The sequence below is a fragment of the Plecotus auritus genome (genome assembly GCF_963455305.1).
Source record: "Plecotus auritus genome assembly, chromosome: X".
In the NCBI taxonomy this organism is placed as follows: Eukaryota; Metazoa; Chordata; class Mammalia; order Chiroptera; family Vespertilionidae; genus Plecotus; species Plecotus auritus.
The window spans coordinates 2,267,996-2,282,361 of NC_137784.1; the positions used below are offsets into that span (position 1 = coordinate 2,267,996).

A 14,366-nucleotide genomic window follows, 5' to 3' on the forward strand; every position below is an offset into this window, starting at 1 on the left:
CTGGGTGCGTCTATGTTGAAGAAGGGGCGTTCGAAGAAGTTTACATTTTAAAAAAATGTGGCTCTCCAAAGGAATGTCCATCGTTGTGCTGTGGCTATTGGGCTCCGTGGACGAAGGAGTTCGCCGACCACTGGCCTCGATTCAGGTCTAGGCCAGGGGTCCTCAAACTTTTTAAACAGGGGGCCAGTTCACTGTCCCTCAGACCGTTGGAGGGCCAGACTATCGTTTAAAAAAAAAAACTATGAACAAATTCCTATGCGCACTGTGGGCCCGGGACGCGTCGGCTGCTAAGCAGGACAGGCAGCGGCCCCCGGCGGGCCGGATCAATGTCGGTGGCGGGCCGCATGTGGCCCGCAGGCCGTAGTTTGAGGACGCCTGGTCTAGGTGGCCCTCATTTCTCCGCAGGCCTCTCTCCTCGGCATGTACACAGCCTTTCTTAACCCCATCTCTTCCTGTTGTCTTCTCTCTCTCTGTCTATGTCTGCGCCCAAATTTATTCTTTGGGCAAGGAGAGCAGGATTCATAGATTGCCACCCACCCTCATGTCCCCATGTTCACTTGATACCTCAGTAAAGATGCTCGGCCACCTGGTGTGGCTCAGTGGTTGAGCACCGACCGATGAAACAGGAGGTCAGGGTTCGATTCCCGGTCCAGGGCACAGGCCCGGGTCGTGGGCTCGGTCCCCGGTAGGGGGCGTGTAGGAGGCAGCCGATCCACGATCCTCTCTCATCGTGGATGTTTCTCTCTCTCTCTTCCTCTTCCTTCCTTTCTGAAATCAATAAAAATATATTTTAAAAATTAAAAAAACAAAAACACACAAGACTCTTATCTATATAGTAGAGGCCCGGTGCACCAAATTCGTGCACGGGGGTGGGGGTGGGGGCCCCCTCAGCCCGGCCTGCACTCTCTCCAATCTGGGGCCACTCGGGGATGTCCGACTGCCGGTTTAGGCCCGATTCCAGGGATCGGGCCTAAACCGGCAGTCAGACATCCCTCTCACAATCCTGGACCGCTGGCTCCTAATCGCTCACCTGCCTGCCTGCCTGGTCGCCCCTAACTGCCCCCCTTGCTGGCCTGGTCGCTCCTCACAGCCCCTTCCCCTCCCCCCCCACCGGCCTAGTCGCCCCACGCAGCCATCAGTTCAGTCGTTTGGTCGTCCCTCACTAACCCCCCTGCCGACCTGGTCCTAGGCAGCCATCTTGTGAGGGCGTGAGGGTTAATTTGCATATCACCTCTTTATTATAGAGGATATAAAAGCCTAAGCGATCGTTATGACTGGATGACTGGACGACCGGACGACCGGCCAGCCGGCCAGTAGCTATGACGCGTACTGACCACCAGGGGGCAGACGCTCGATGCAGGAGCTGCCCCCTAGTGGTCAGTGCGCTCCCACAGCCAAACTCCTGCAGCCCGCCAACCTCCCGCGGTCCCTCCCCACCCCCCCGCCAGCCAGCCCCGATCGGCCCCGATCGCCGGCCAGGCCGAGGGACCCCACCCGTGCATAAATTCGTGCACCGGGCCTCTAGTATGCAAATAAGGCCCCTTTCTGAAGTTCTGGGAGTTTGAACTCCAACATACCTTTTTTTGGGGGGTGGGATGGGGGGGAGGACACAGTGCATGCAACCCTTTACAGATTCATCCCACAGACACGGGTGGGGCAGCTACAGTGTCCTGTGCTCACCGGTTCCTTCCGTTTGTTCTGGAAACAAAGAGAGACAAAAGCCAGAGACTTGTGTGTCTTTCCTGTCGTAACCATTGCAACCACATGGCATGGCTGTGGGTTTCTCAGATAAAAGGCTTGTTTTGAAAAGGGATAAGGGCTCGAATGCCAGGACCCAGCCTTCGAAACTGCAGAACAGCTGGGATGCTATAGTTGATCTCTCTCTCCCTCCCTCCCTCTCTCTCTCTCTCTTTTTAAAAATATATATTTTTACTAGTGGCCCAGTGCACGAAATTTGTGCACATCCAAAGGGGATTACTTAGAGGAAATAATTTAATATTGCTATTTGCCCTTTCTCTACAATAGAAGTGTCAGAGATGAAAGAAAATTAGTAAAATGTATATGAAAACCTTCCTCCTGTCAGAGTCTGGGGCGCACCACGGGACCCAGAGTTACGTCCCCGCCCACCCATGTGCACCTCAAAATCGCGTGAGACCCAGACCCGGCCGGCACCCCCCTCCCCATTGGGATAGATCCAGACCTGGCTGGTCCCACCCTTGTCAAGCCCTGCCAGGTTGGGGGCTCAGCTTCAGGTCCCCTGGCCCGGCGCCAGGGCGGAGGGCATGGCCTGAGGTCCCCCAGCCCAGCACCGGGGTGGGGAGCGCACCTTGAGGTCCCCCGTCAAGCCCTGCCGGGCAGGGGGGAGCGTGGACTGAGGTCCCCTGTCAAGCCCCATGGGGGTGGGGGTGGGTGCAGCCTCAGATCCCTGCTGATGGCTCATTAAGGCTCCTTACGGGAACTCGGCCTCAGCTGTGGGTGCAGCCATCTCTGTGGCGGAGTGATGGTCAATTAGCATATTCCCTCTTTATTAGATAGGATTGATTTCAGAGAAGAAGGGGGAGAGAGGGAGAGAGAGAAACATCCATGAGGAGAGTGAATCGTGGACCGGCTTCCTCCTGCACGCCCCCAACTGTGGATGGAGCCCGCCACCCGGGCATGTGCCCTTGACCGGGAATCGAACCGAGACCTCCTGGTTCCCGGGTTGACGCTCCACCACTGAGCCCCGCCGGCCGGCCTGGCGCTCACGAGGAGTCTGGGCTTCGAACCCTCCTAGTCTAGAGGCGCTGAAGACCTGAGCACACACGGGGTTTCGGGTGAGGAACTTGCCCGGCGAGCTGGGACAGGGATCCTGGAAGAGGGGGTCCCCCTGGCCCTGTGGGAGCCCCAGCAGGCCCGGGCATGGCTCGTGTTGGCGCAGCCATTGTATTCACCCACAGGATCTGGGTGGTGGGAGGGGCCGAACTGCCGAAACCTCGGGGCCGCGGAGGAAGAGATGGGGGTGTGGGGGGAGACACGCGTTCTTCTGCTCCCCAAAGACGTGAAAACACGGCTTAGATCATTATTTAAAAAATATATCTGTATGGCCCTGGTCGGTGTGGCTCAGTGGCTAGAGCGTCGGCCTGCGGACTGAAGGGTCCCGGGTTCGATTCCGGCCAAGGGCACATGTGGGGAGGCAGCTGATCAATGACTCTCTCTCTCTCATCATTGATGTTTCTATCTCTCTCTCTCCGTCTCCCTTCCTCTCTGTAATCAATAAAAAAATAAAAATAAAATAAAATATATTTGTATTCGTTCATCATTTTATGTTGTTCATTATCTATACTAATAAAAGGGTGAGATAATTAGACCGGGAGACCTTCCAGACGTCCTTCCGGACAAAGCCGTGGTGGCGGGACTGAGGCAGAGGCGGTTAGGGGCGATCAGGCCAGGAGGGGAGGGCAGTTGGGGGTGATCAGGCTAGTGGGGGGGGCAGTTGGGTGCAAGCAGGCTGGCAGGGTGGGGCCAGTTGGGGGTGAGCAGGCCAGCAGGGGGGTCAGTTGGGGGCGAGCAGGCTGGCAGGCAGAGTGGTTAGGGGCGATCATGCAGGCAGGTAGGTGAGCGGTTAGGAGCCAGCTGTCCTGGATTGCGAGAGAAATCGGGCCTAAACCGGCAGTTGGACATCCCCCGAGGGGTCCCAGATTGGAGAGGGTGCAGGCCGGGCTGAGGAACACCCCCCCCATGCACGAATTTCATGCACCGGGCCTCTAGTATTCCATAAATGAGAAGTTACAGGAGGGTGAGGGTAAGGGGGGGAGATCAACCAAAGGTCTTGTATGCATGCATATAAGCCTAATCAATGGACACAGACAACAGGGGGGTGAGGGCATGAGGGGGGGGTGGAGGGGGGTAATTGGGGGATAAGGACACATATGTAATACCTTAAGCAATAAAGAAAAAAATTATATATAAAAATACATATATACATATACACTGAGTGGCCAGATGATGATGACCTCTGAATGCATAATAATCTGGCCACTCCGTGTCTATCCTATAGAATAAAAGGCTAATATGCAAATGGTCCCCTCGACCAGGAGTTCAACCAGCAGGCAGGCCGGCCAACCGCCCATGTCCCCTCCCCCTGGCCAGGCTGGCTGGTCCCCACCTATGCACGAATTCATGCACCGGGCCTCTAATATATATATACTGAGTGGCCAGATTATTATGCGTTCAGAGATCATCATCATCTGGCCACTCAGTGTATTTGTATTGATGTCAGAGAGGAAGGGAGAGGGAGAGAGAGACATCCATGATGAGAGAGAATCATGGACCGGCTGCCTCCTGCACGCCCCCTCCTGGGGATGGAGCCCACAACCCGGGCCTGTGCCCTTGACCGGGAATCGAACCCTGACCTCCTGGTTCCTAGGTCGACGCTCGGTCACTGAGCCTCGCCGGCCGGGCCAGGTGTCCAGTTGAAAGAGGGATGAGTCGCTAGACGTTAAATTGGCCTTTAGTCGGGTGCCCTCGGATGACCCGGGCACGCTCATCCCTAACAGACGGTCCCTGATGTCACTCTCCCCGGGACCTGGCCAGGTGCCCAGCGAGGATCCTGACGGAGCTGGGAGAAGGGCAGGGCGTGGCCCCGGGCCGAGCGCCCCAGAGGGAGCAGGCGGGCAGCCCCACCCGGGTCCGGCCTCCTCTCCCAGACCCGACAGACACAGCTCTCTGTTCTTCCGTTTCTCTCTGCCTTTCCGAGCATCTTGCATGGTGGGTAAGTAATCGAAGCGAAAACCCTGAGAGAGAACAGATGTGAAAATTAAATGCCTTCATGGCTGTGTCAAAAGAATATACATATGTGTGTGTGTGTGTGTGTGTGTGTGTGTGTATATATATAAAATTTATATGTAGTGTGTATACTAGTATATCCAAAAATTGTGTATATATATATATATATATATACATATATATATATACACACATATTCACATGTATATATACATTGACTGGCCAGATGATGATGATCTCTGAACACATAATCATCTGGCCACTCTGTGTTGATCCTATAGAATAAAAGGCTAATATGCAAATTGTCCCCTCGACCAGGAGTTCGACCAGCAGGCACACCGGCCAACTGCCCATGTCCCCTCCCCCTGGCCAGGCTGGCCGGACCCCACCCATGCACGAATTCATGCACCGGGCCTCTAATGTGTGTGTGTGTATATATATATAAAATTCATGCACCGGGCCTCTAATATATATATATATACACACACATATATATATATATATATACACACACACATACACACACACATACACACACACACACACACACACACACACACACACTGAGTGGCCAGATTATTATGCGTTCAGAGATCATAATAATCTGGCCACTCAGTGTATAAGTATATATATAAAACTTATACATTATGTATACTAGTATATCCAAAAATCGTATATATACACACACATTCACATGTATATATAAATATATAAGTATAGCATATATATTATGTATACTAGTATATCCAAAAATTGTATATATATATATATATATACACATTTACATGTATATATGTACATATTTAAAACTTATATAATGTACACTAGTATATCCAAAAACTGTATATATACACACATTTACATGTATATATGTATATATATAAAATTTATATAATGTATACTAGTATATCCAAAAATTGTATACATACACACACATTTATATGTATATATATGTATATATATTTGTATATAAAGTGAGACTAAAGGAAGAAAGAAAGATCTGAAAAATGAACAAGGAGAAACAATTTTTAAAAAATATATTTATATTGCCCTGGCTGGTGTGTCTCAGTGGATAGAGCATCAGCCTGCAGAATCAAGGGTCCCAGGTTCGATTCCCGGTCAAGGTCACATGTCTGGGTTGCGGGCTCGATCCCCAGTAGGGGTCATGCAGGAGGCAGCCGATCCATGATTCTCTCTCCTCATGGATGTTTCTCTCTCTCTCTTGCTCTCTCTCTTGGTCTCTCTGTCTCTGAAATAAAAAATATATATTAAAAAAAAGAAAAAATATTTTGATTTCAGACAAGAAGAGAGAGAGAGAGAGAGAAACGTCCATGAGGAGAGAGAATCATGGACCAGCTGCCTCCTGCATGCCCCCGACTGGGGATGGAGCCCACAACCCAGGCATGTGACCTTGACCGGGAATCGAACCCTGACCTCCTGACTCACAGGTCGACGCTCAACCACGGAGCCAGGCCGGCCGGGCGAGGAACTGCTTTCCCGCCGCCGTTTGGACGTAAATCATGCCACGGTGCCAGGTGTCGGGAAGCAGCACCCGGTCCGCATTGAGCAAGCAGCAGGCGGGGGCGAAGGCCCGCTCTGGGGCCGCCGCCTCTTCCTCGCCCGGTGACATAGGCCCGGGTCCGAGGCTCTAATCCACAAGCGATGTGTTCACAGCCACTGCCTGCGGTGGACACCGGCCCCTCCGTGGTCCCCGACGCTCTGCCCGTTTTTATTTCTGACGCCACGTTTCCCAAACACCTCACCCACCTTCTGTAAAAGCAACGGCTGAGACCACCCGGCCGGTGTGGCTCCGTGGTTGCGCGTCGACCTGTGAACCAGGAGGTCAGGGTTCGATTCCCGGTCAAGGGCACAGGCCCGGGTTGCGGGCTCGATCCCCAGTAGGGGGCATGCAGGAGGCAGCCGATCCATGATTCTCTCTCATCACGGATGCTTCTCTCTCTCTCTCCCCCTCTCCCTTTCTCTCTGAAATCAATAAAAATATACATATATTTAAATTAAAAACATCACTCCTAGCCAGTTTGGCTCAGTGGATAGGACATCGGCCTGTGGACTGAAGGGTCCCGGGTTCGATTCCCGGTCAAGGGCACAGGCCCGGGTTGCGGGCTCCATCCCCAGTGGGGGGCGTGCAGGAGGCAGCCGATCCATGATTCTCTCTCATCACAGATGCTTCTCTCCCTCTGTCTCCCTCTCCCTTTCTCTCTGAAATCAATAAAAAATATATATATTTAAATTAAAAACATCACTCCTAGCCAGTTTGGCTCAGTGGATAGGACATCAGCCTGTGGACTGAAGGGTCCCGGGTTCGATTCCCGGTCAAGGGCACATGCCCTGGTTGTGGGCTCCATCCCCAGTAGGAGGCAGCCGATCCATGATTCTCTGTCATCATGGATGTTTCTATCTCTCGTTCCCTTCCCCTTCCTCTCTCTGTGAAATCAATTAAAAAGAAAAAAAAAAATCTTTTGCCCTGGCCGGTGTGGCTCAGTGGATGGAGCGTCGGCCTGTGGACTGTAGGGTCGGTCCCGGGTTCGATTCTGGTCAAGGGCACATTCCGGGGTCCCTAGGGGGCGGCGTGCAGGAGGCAGCCGATCCATGATTCTCTCTCGTCCTGGATGTTTCTGTCTCTCTCTCCCTCTGCCTTCCTCTCTGACATCAATAATAATGTAAACAAAATAATAATGAAATAAAAATGAAAAGAATAAAACCTTTACAGCATCCTTGCAATGCAGACGTTTGCTGCCGACCCTGAGAGACCAAACCTCGTCTCAGTGGACAGAGCGTCAGCCTGCGGACTGACGGGTCCCGGGTTCGATTCCGGTCAAGGGCACGTGCCTGGGTGGCGGGCTCGATCCCCAGCTCCCGTCGGTCGGGGCCCGTGTGGGAGGCAATCCGTCGATGTGTCGTCTCTCGTGTTGATGTTTCTCTCTCTCTGTGTTTCTCCTCTTCCCTTCCACTCTCTCCTAAAAAAAAAAAAAAAAATCAATGGAAAAAAATACCCTCAGGTGAGGGTTGAGAAAAAAAAAAGAATGCAAACTATGTGAGCCGTCCCCCACGTGACCTGACGTGTTAATGACTGGCGTGCCTACCCAGGGCCCGAGGCACACAGAACCGTTTACGATAAGCCGCCTTTTATTTGTAGTCGTGGCTCCATGGAAACAAACATGCAGAATTAGGCTTTTTGAAAAAATACACATTTTATTGATTTTTTTACAGAGAGGAAGGGAGAGGGATAGAGAGCTAGAAACATTGATGAGAGAGAAACATCCATCAGCTGCCTCCTGCACACCTCCTACTGGGGATGTGCCCGCAACCAAGGTACATGCCCTTGACCGGGAATCGAACCCGGGACCCTTCAGTCCGCAGGCCGACGCTCTATCCACTGAGCCACACCAGTCAGGGCACCATACGGGTTTTGTTTTTTGTTTTTTGTTTTATTAATATATTTTAGTGATTTTTTACAGGGAAGAAGGGAGAGGGAGAGAGAGTTAGAAACATCGATGAGAGACATCGATCAGCTGCCTCCTGCACACCTCCCACTGGGGATGTGCCCGCCACCAAGGTACATGCCCTTGACCGGAATCGAACCCGGGACCCTTGAGTCCGCAGACCGACGCTCTATCCACTGAGCCACACCGGTTAGGGCTGGCTTTTTTTTTTTTTTTTCCTCCCTAAACAAAGCCCATTGAATGGCATGGGGTGGGGGTGGGGGGGAATAAGAAAGAATCCCACAGGAAACTGGTGTTCCTAGGGTCCCGGGGTCCGATCGCCCCGATATGTGAACACGCACTCCCCAGCCACGTCGTCGTCAGTCATCGCTGATAAGACAGGGTTTGGCCTCCGCCCCCGGCGCTGACGGGGGGCCTGGCTCACCGCCTGAGCTGGGTGTCGGCGAGGAATGGATTCCTCGGGGCGCCGTGCCCGTGGGCGTCCCTGGCATAGCAGGCTGGCAGGGCCTCCGCGCGTCCGGCTGAGGATGCAAGTGAGCCAGCCGTTCGGACCCACAGAGGCAGGTCTCCGCCTGTCCGGGGCCCCCGGCATCCGATGCCGGTGCGTTCGCAAACACCTGTTCTGTTTCTCTGCTCTATGCCCCGAAATTGCTCCCCAGTGAACTTGCTGTGTTTTTTTTTTGTTTGTTTTATTTTCTGACTCCAAGGTGCCAGCAGGTACATCGGATGAATTCAGAGGCCGGCCACGTGTCCGGCCCGATGCGCTCACTCGGGCCAGGAAGCCGGCTTCCGTCTGACTTATGTCTGAGACACGTGGGGCGGAGGGCAGGCCGGGTGAGGGACACGGCCATCTGAATAGCTTTTTTATGAGAGATTCGCCAGCTGCCCCGGGGGATGACAAGGAGGACCAGGGACAGGTGGCCCCATATAACCGGCCGGACCGCGCAATGGTTATCCACTCCCGGGGAGGGCAGGCCGGGCGGGAGGTCCCACCACGTCTTGTCTGTCCGGGTTCCAGGGAGCGGCCCCGTCCGGACGTCTCGCCTCGTCAGACGTGGTGAGTTGGATGGGTTTAATTTTTTCTTTCTCTCCCCGGCGGCTCAGATGTGGAGATAAAAACCGCCATGGGGGCTGCCGGGGATGGCGACCGGAGGGGACGGTCTTGGAAAGGAGTCTTCAGGCTTCTGTTTGCGTCTCTTTCTGGACTAAACTGTGCGCGCGGTGAGGGTTAATTAAAAAAAAATAAAAATTATGCCCCGGCTGGTGTGGCTCAGTGGATAGAGCGTCAGCCTGTGGACTGAAGGGTCCAGGGTTCGATTCCAGGTCAGGGCTCATGCCCGGGTTGCTGGCTCGATCCCCAGTGGGGGGCGTGCAGGAGGCAGCTGGTCCATGATTATCTCTCATCGTGGATGTTTCTCTCTCTCTCTGTCTCTCCCTTCCTCTTGAAATCCATGAAAATATATTTTTAAAAAATTAGCCCTGGCTGGTGTGGTTCAGTGGATAGAGCGTCAGCCTATGGACTGAAGGGTCCAGGGTTCGATTCCAGGTCAAGGGCACACGCCCGGGTTGCGGGCTCGATCTCCAGTGGGGGGTGTGCAGGAGGCAGCCGATCCATGATTCTCTCTCATCGTTGATGTTTCTCTCTCTGTCTCTCCCTTCCTCTTGAAATCCATGAAAATATATTTTTAAAAAATTAGCCCTGGCTGGTGTGTTTCAGTGGATAGAGCGTCGGCCTGTGGACTGAAGGGTCCCGGGTTCGATTCCAGGTCAAGGGCACACGCCCGGGTTGCGGGCTCGATCCTTAGTGGGGGGCGTGCAGGACGCAGCCGATCCATGGTTCTCTCTCATCATGGATGTTTCTCTCTCTCTCTCTCTCTCTCTCTCTCTCTCTCTCTCTCTCTCTCCTCCCTTCCTCTCTGAAAGCAATAAAAACATATATTAAAAAAAAGAATTAAGGAGCTAATTCTTAGCTCGGGGAGTTAGTTCTAAGCTGTCTTCTGTGGAAAGAATGAAAGTCGGTACATCCGTACCTGCAGCGTTGAATTTCGTCTTTCTCTGTGTCTGTGTTAAAGGGGTGGTTTGAAACCACAGGCTTGAGAATCCTAAACACGGCAAGGCCAGAGGCAGAAAAAAAAAAAAATCCCAACGAACAGGGCATTTTGCTCGAGCCGTCGCGTATTCTAGGGGAGAGATCGAACCCGGAAACGTATCTATGCTAATAAAAGGGTAATGTGCTAATTAGACTGGGAGACCTTCCTGGAGACCTTCCGGATGTTCTTCGGGACCAAGCCATGGTGGTGGGGCCGAGGTAGAGGCGGTTAGGGGCCGAGAGGGGAGGGCAGTTGTGGGGGATCAGGCCGGTGGGGGGGGCAGTTGGGGGTGATCAGGCCGGTGGGGGGGCAGTTGGGGGTGATCAGGCCAGTGGGGGGGCAGTTGGAGGTGATCAGGCCGGTGGGGGGGAATTGGGGGTGATCAGGCCAGCGGGCAGGGGCAGTTGGGGGTGATCAGGCTAGCAGGGGCGGCAGTTGTGGGTGATCAGGCCAGCGGTGGGGGGGAATTGGGGGTGATCAGGCCAGTGGGGGTGTCAGTTGGGGGTGATCAGGCTGGTGAGGGGGGCAGTTGGGGGTGATCAGTCCAGCGGGGGGGGGATTGGGGGTGATCAGGCTGGTGGGGGGGCAGTTGGGGGTGATCAGGCCAGTGGGGGCGGCAGTTGGGGGTGATCAGGCCGGTGGGGAGGCTGTTGGGGGTGATCAGGCCGGTGGGGGTTGCAGTTGGGGGTGATCAGGCCAGCGGGGGGGGAATTGGGGGTGATCAGGCTGGTGGGGGGGCAGTTGGGGGTGATCAGGCCGGTGGGGGAGGGCTGTTGGGGATGATCAGGCTGGTGGGGGAGGGCAGTTGGGGGTGATCAGGCCGGTGGGGGGGCAGTTCGGAGTGATAAGTCCAGCAGGGGGGGCAGTTGGGGGTGATCAGGCCAGCGGGGGGGGGAATTGGGGGTGATCAGGCCGGTGGGGCCGGCAGTTGGGGGTGAGCAGGCCGGTGTGGGGGCAGTTGGGGGCAATCAGGCCAGTGGGGACAACAGGTAGGGGCAAGCAGGGAGGTCAGGTGTGAGTGAGCAGGCCGGAGTGGGGGCAGTTGGGGGCTATTGGGCTGCAGGGGAGTGGTTAGGGGGCGATCAGGCTGGCAGGTAGAGTGGTTAGGGGTGATCAGGCAGGCAGGTGAGCGGTTAGGAGCCAGCGGTCCTAGATTGCGAGAGGGATGTCCGGCTGCCGGTTTAGGTCCCAGATTAAAGAGGGTGCAGGCTGAGCTGAGGGGACCCCCCCCCCGCACGATTTTCATTCACCGGGCCACTAGTGTATCATAACATCACACCTACGGCTTTTAAGCTGGATGCAGTGAATATAAATACGTGTGCATTCATGACAGACCGCTGTTCTTTGAAACTTTCTATTTGTTGCTTTTCTGAAAAGTCCGTCAGGGAAGGAATTCGCAGCCATTTCATGCTTTTTTAAAACTTTATTTCCCCCCCCCCCCCGCCCTGGCCTGTTTAGCCCAATGGTTAGAGCGCCATCAGCCCATCAACTGTAGGGTTGTAGGTTCGCTCTCCGCCCCCAGGGCTGCGCGTGCAGGAGGTAAACAGTCCGGTGTCTCTCTCATGTGGATCTCTCTCTCTCTCTCTCTCTCTCTCTCTCTCTCTCTCTCTCTCCCCCCCCCCCCTCCACGCTCTCTGAAAAGCAGTGGGAAAAATATCCTCAGGACCACGGGCCCCAACGCTTCCACACAGACTGTGTTGGTTTTGGTGTATTTATTGTTGTTTAAAAATATTTATTTTTATTTTTGTTCCTCCTCGCCCGAGGATATTTTTCCATTGCTTTTTTTTTAGAGAGAGTGGAAAGGGAGGAGAAGGAGGAGGAGGAAAGAGAGAGAGAGAGAGAGAGAGAGGGAGAGAGAAACATTGATGTGAGAGAGACACATCGAGATTGGTTGCTGCATCCTGGGGCCAGGGTCTGGGATCGAGCCTGCAACCGAGGGACATGCCCTTGACCGGAAATTGAACCCGGGACCCTCCCATCCGTGGGCCTACGCTCTGTCCAAGGATCGATTCCGCAAGCCGGGCATGTGCCCTGACCAGGAATCGAACCCGGGACCCTCCTGTCTGTGGGTTTACACTCTGTCCACGGATCGAGCCCTCAAACTGGGCATGTGCCCTGGCCGATAATTGAACCCGGGACCCTTCCGTCCACAGGCCGATGCTCTATCCACTGAGCCACACCGGCCAGGGCGTGTATGTGATGATGCTTTTGCGGTAAACCCTTCCCCGTGTCACCGTGAACGATGCTCGCTGTATTAAGACCAGAGGCCCGATGCACGAAGCTTCGTGCAAGAACGGGCCTTCCTTCCCCTGGCTGGCGGCACCGCCTTCGCTCTGGCCCGGAGCCGCCTTTCCGCCTTCCCACGCTGCCCAGAGGCCCGGAGCGGCTGTGTATGCAAATTAACCCGCCATCTTTTTTTCCCTCTGGGTTAATTTGCATACTCACTCCTGATTGGCTGGTGGGCGTCGCGAAGGTACGGTCAATTTGCATCTTTGTCTTTCAGTCGTGTAGGTGTCCAGTTCTCCCTCACGTGCCATCCCGTCCGCGTGTCTCCCTGTCGGCAAACAGCGTTTTTCGCGTGTCCGTGGCTTTGGTTCTGCGTGCTGACCTCCGGGGTTGGATTGGGGGGGTGGGCGGCTGAGAAGACCTGTCGTGAGAGTTGATGCCACTAAAACGAGGAAGATGTCTTGTTGGGAGGTGATTCCGTGCGATGCTCCGTGACGATGGGCGCCCTTTGTCCCGCCAGACGTGGGATCGCGCCCGACACCACGTCCCTGCGAATCGGTGTGGATGGAGACATGAGTGTTTACCCGCCGAGGAGGAATCGCCCCGTAGTCATTCATTATGCGACTAGAGGCCCGGTGTACGAAATTCGTGCACGGGGGAGGGGGGTGTCCCTCAGCCCCGCCTGCACCCTCTCTGATCTGGACATCCCTCTCGCAATCCAGGACTGCTGGCTCCCAACTGCTCGCCTGCCTGCCTTCCTGATGGCCCCTAACCGCTTCTGCCTGCCAGCCTGATCGCCCCCTAACCACTCCCTTGCCAGCCTGATTGATGCCTAACTGCTCCCCTGCCAGCCTGTTTACCTCTAACTGCCCTCCCCTGCAGGCCTGGTCCCCCCCAACAGCCCTCGCCTGGAGGCATGGTCACCCCTAACTGCCCTCCCCTGCAGACCTGGTCCCCCCCAACTGCCCTCCCCTGCAGGCCTGGTCCCCCCAACTGCCCTTTCCTGCAGGCCTGGTCTCCCATAACTGCCCTTCCCTGTTGGCCTGGTCGCCCCTAGCTGCCCTCCCCTATAGGCCTGGTCCCCCACAACTGCCCTCTTCTTCAGGCCTGGTCCCCCCAACTGCCCTCACCTGCCAGCCTGGTTGCCCCTAATTTGCCCTCCCCTGCAGGCCTGTTCCCCCCAACTGCCCTCTCCTGCTGGCCTGGTCACCCCTAACTGCCCTCCCCTGCAGGCCTGGTACCCCCCAACAGCCCTCCCCTGGAGGCATGGTCACCCCTAACTACCCTTCCCTGCAGACCTGGTCCCCCCCAACCGCCCTCCCCTGCTGGCCTGGTCGCCCCTAACTGCCCTCCCCTACAAGCCTGGTCCCCCACAACTGCCCTCCTCTGCAGGCCTGGTCCCCCCAACTGCCCTCTCCTGCTGGCCTGGTTGCCCCTAATTTGCCCTCCCCTGCAGGCCTGGTCCCCCACAACTGCCTCTCCTGCTGACCTGGTCACCCCTAATTTGCCCTCCCCTGCCAGCCTGGTCTCCCAAAACTGCCCTTCCCTGTTGGCTTGGTCCCCCCCAACTGCTCTCCCCTGCAGGCCTGATCACCCACAACGACCCTCCCCTGCCGGCCATCTTGAAGTGGCCATCTATGACCACATGGGGACGGCCATCTTGTGCGAGGGTGTGGGGGTCACTTTGCATATTACCTCTTTATTATGTAGGATTAGCGCCTAGCTGTCAGGATCTACATATGCAAATGCTTTCTGTGCATGAAAAAAAACAACAACAAGACGGCCAGCCTGCTTTCATCCGCATTCAAAACCGAAACTCGCC

At 55.1% G+C, this 14,366-nt stretch overlaps 1 protein-coding gene across 5 annotated transcripts in view; it reads left to right on the forward strand.

Moving 5' to 3' along the window:
* STS (steroid sulfatase) overlaps positions 1-14,366 on the forward strand; it is a 248,920-nt gene that overhangs the window by 3,353 nt on the left and 231,201 nt on the right. Inside the window, exon 1 of one of the 5 annotated variants that reach the window (XM_080653589.1) lies at positions 9,265-9,285. The exons of the other annotated variants lie outside the window; for them this stretch is intronic. The gene's annotated coding sequence lies outside the window, so the exon portion shown is untranslated. Of the gene's footprint in view, positions 1-9,264; positions 9,286-14,366 lie in introns of those variants that run through there. 5 annotated transcript variants of the gene reach the window in all.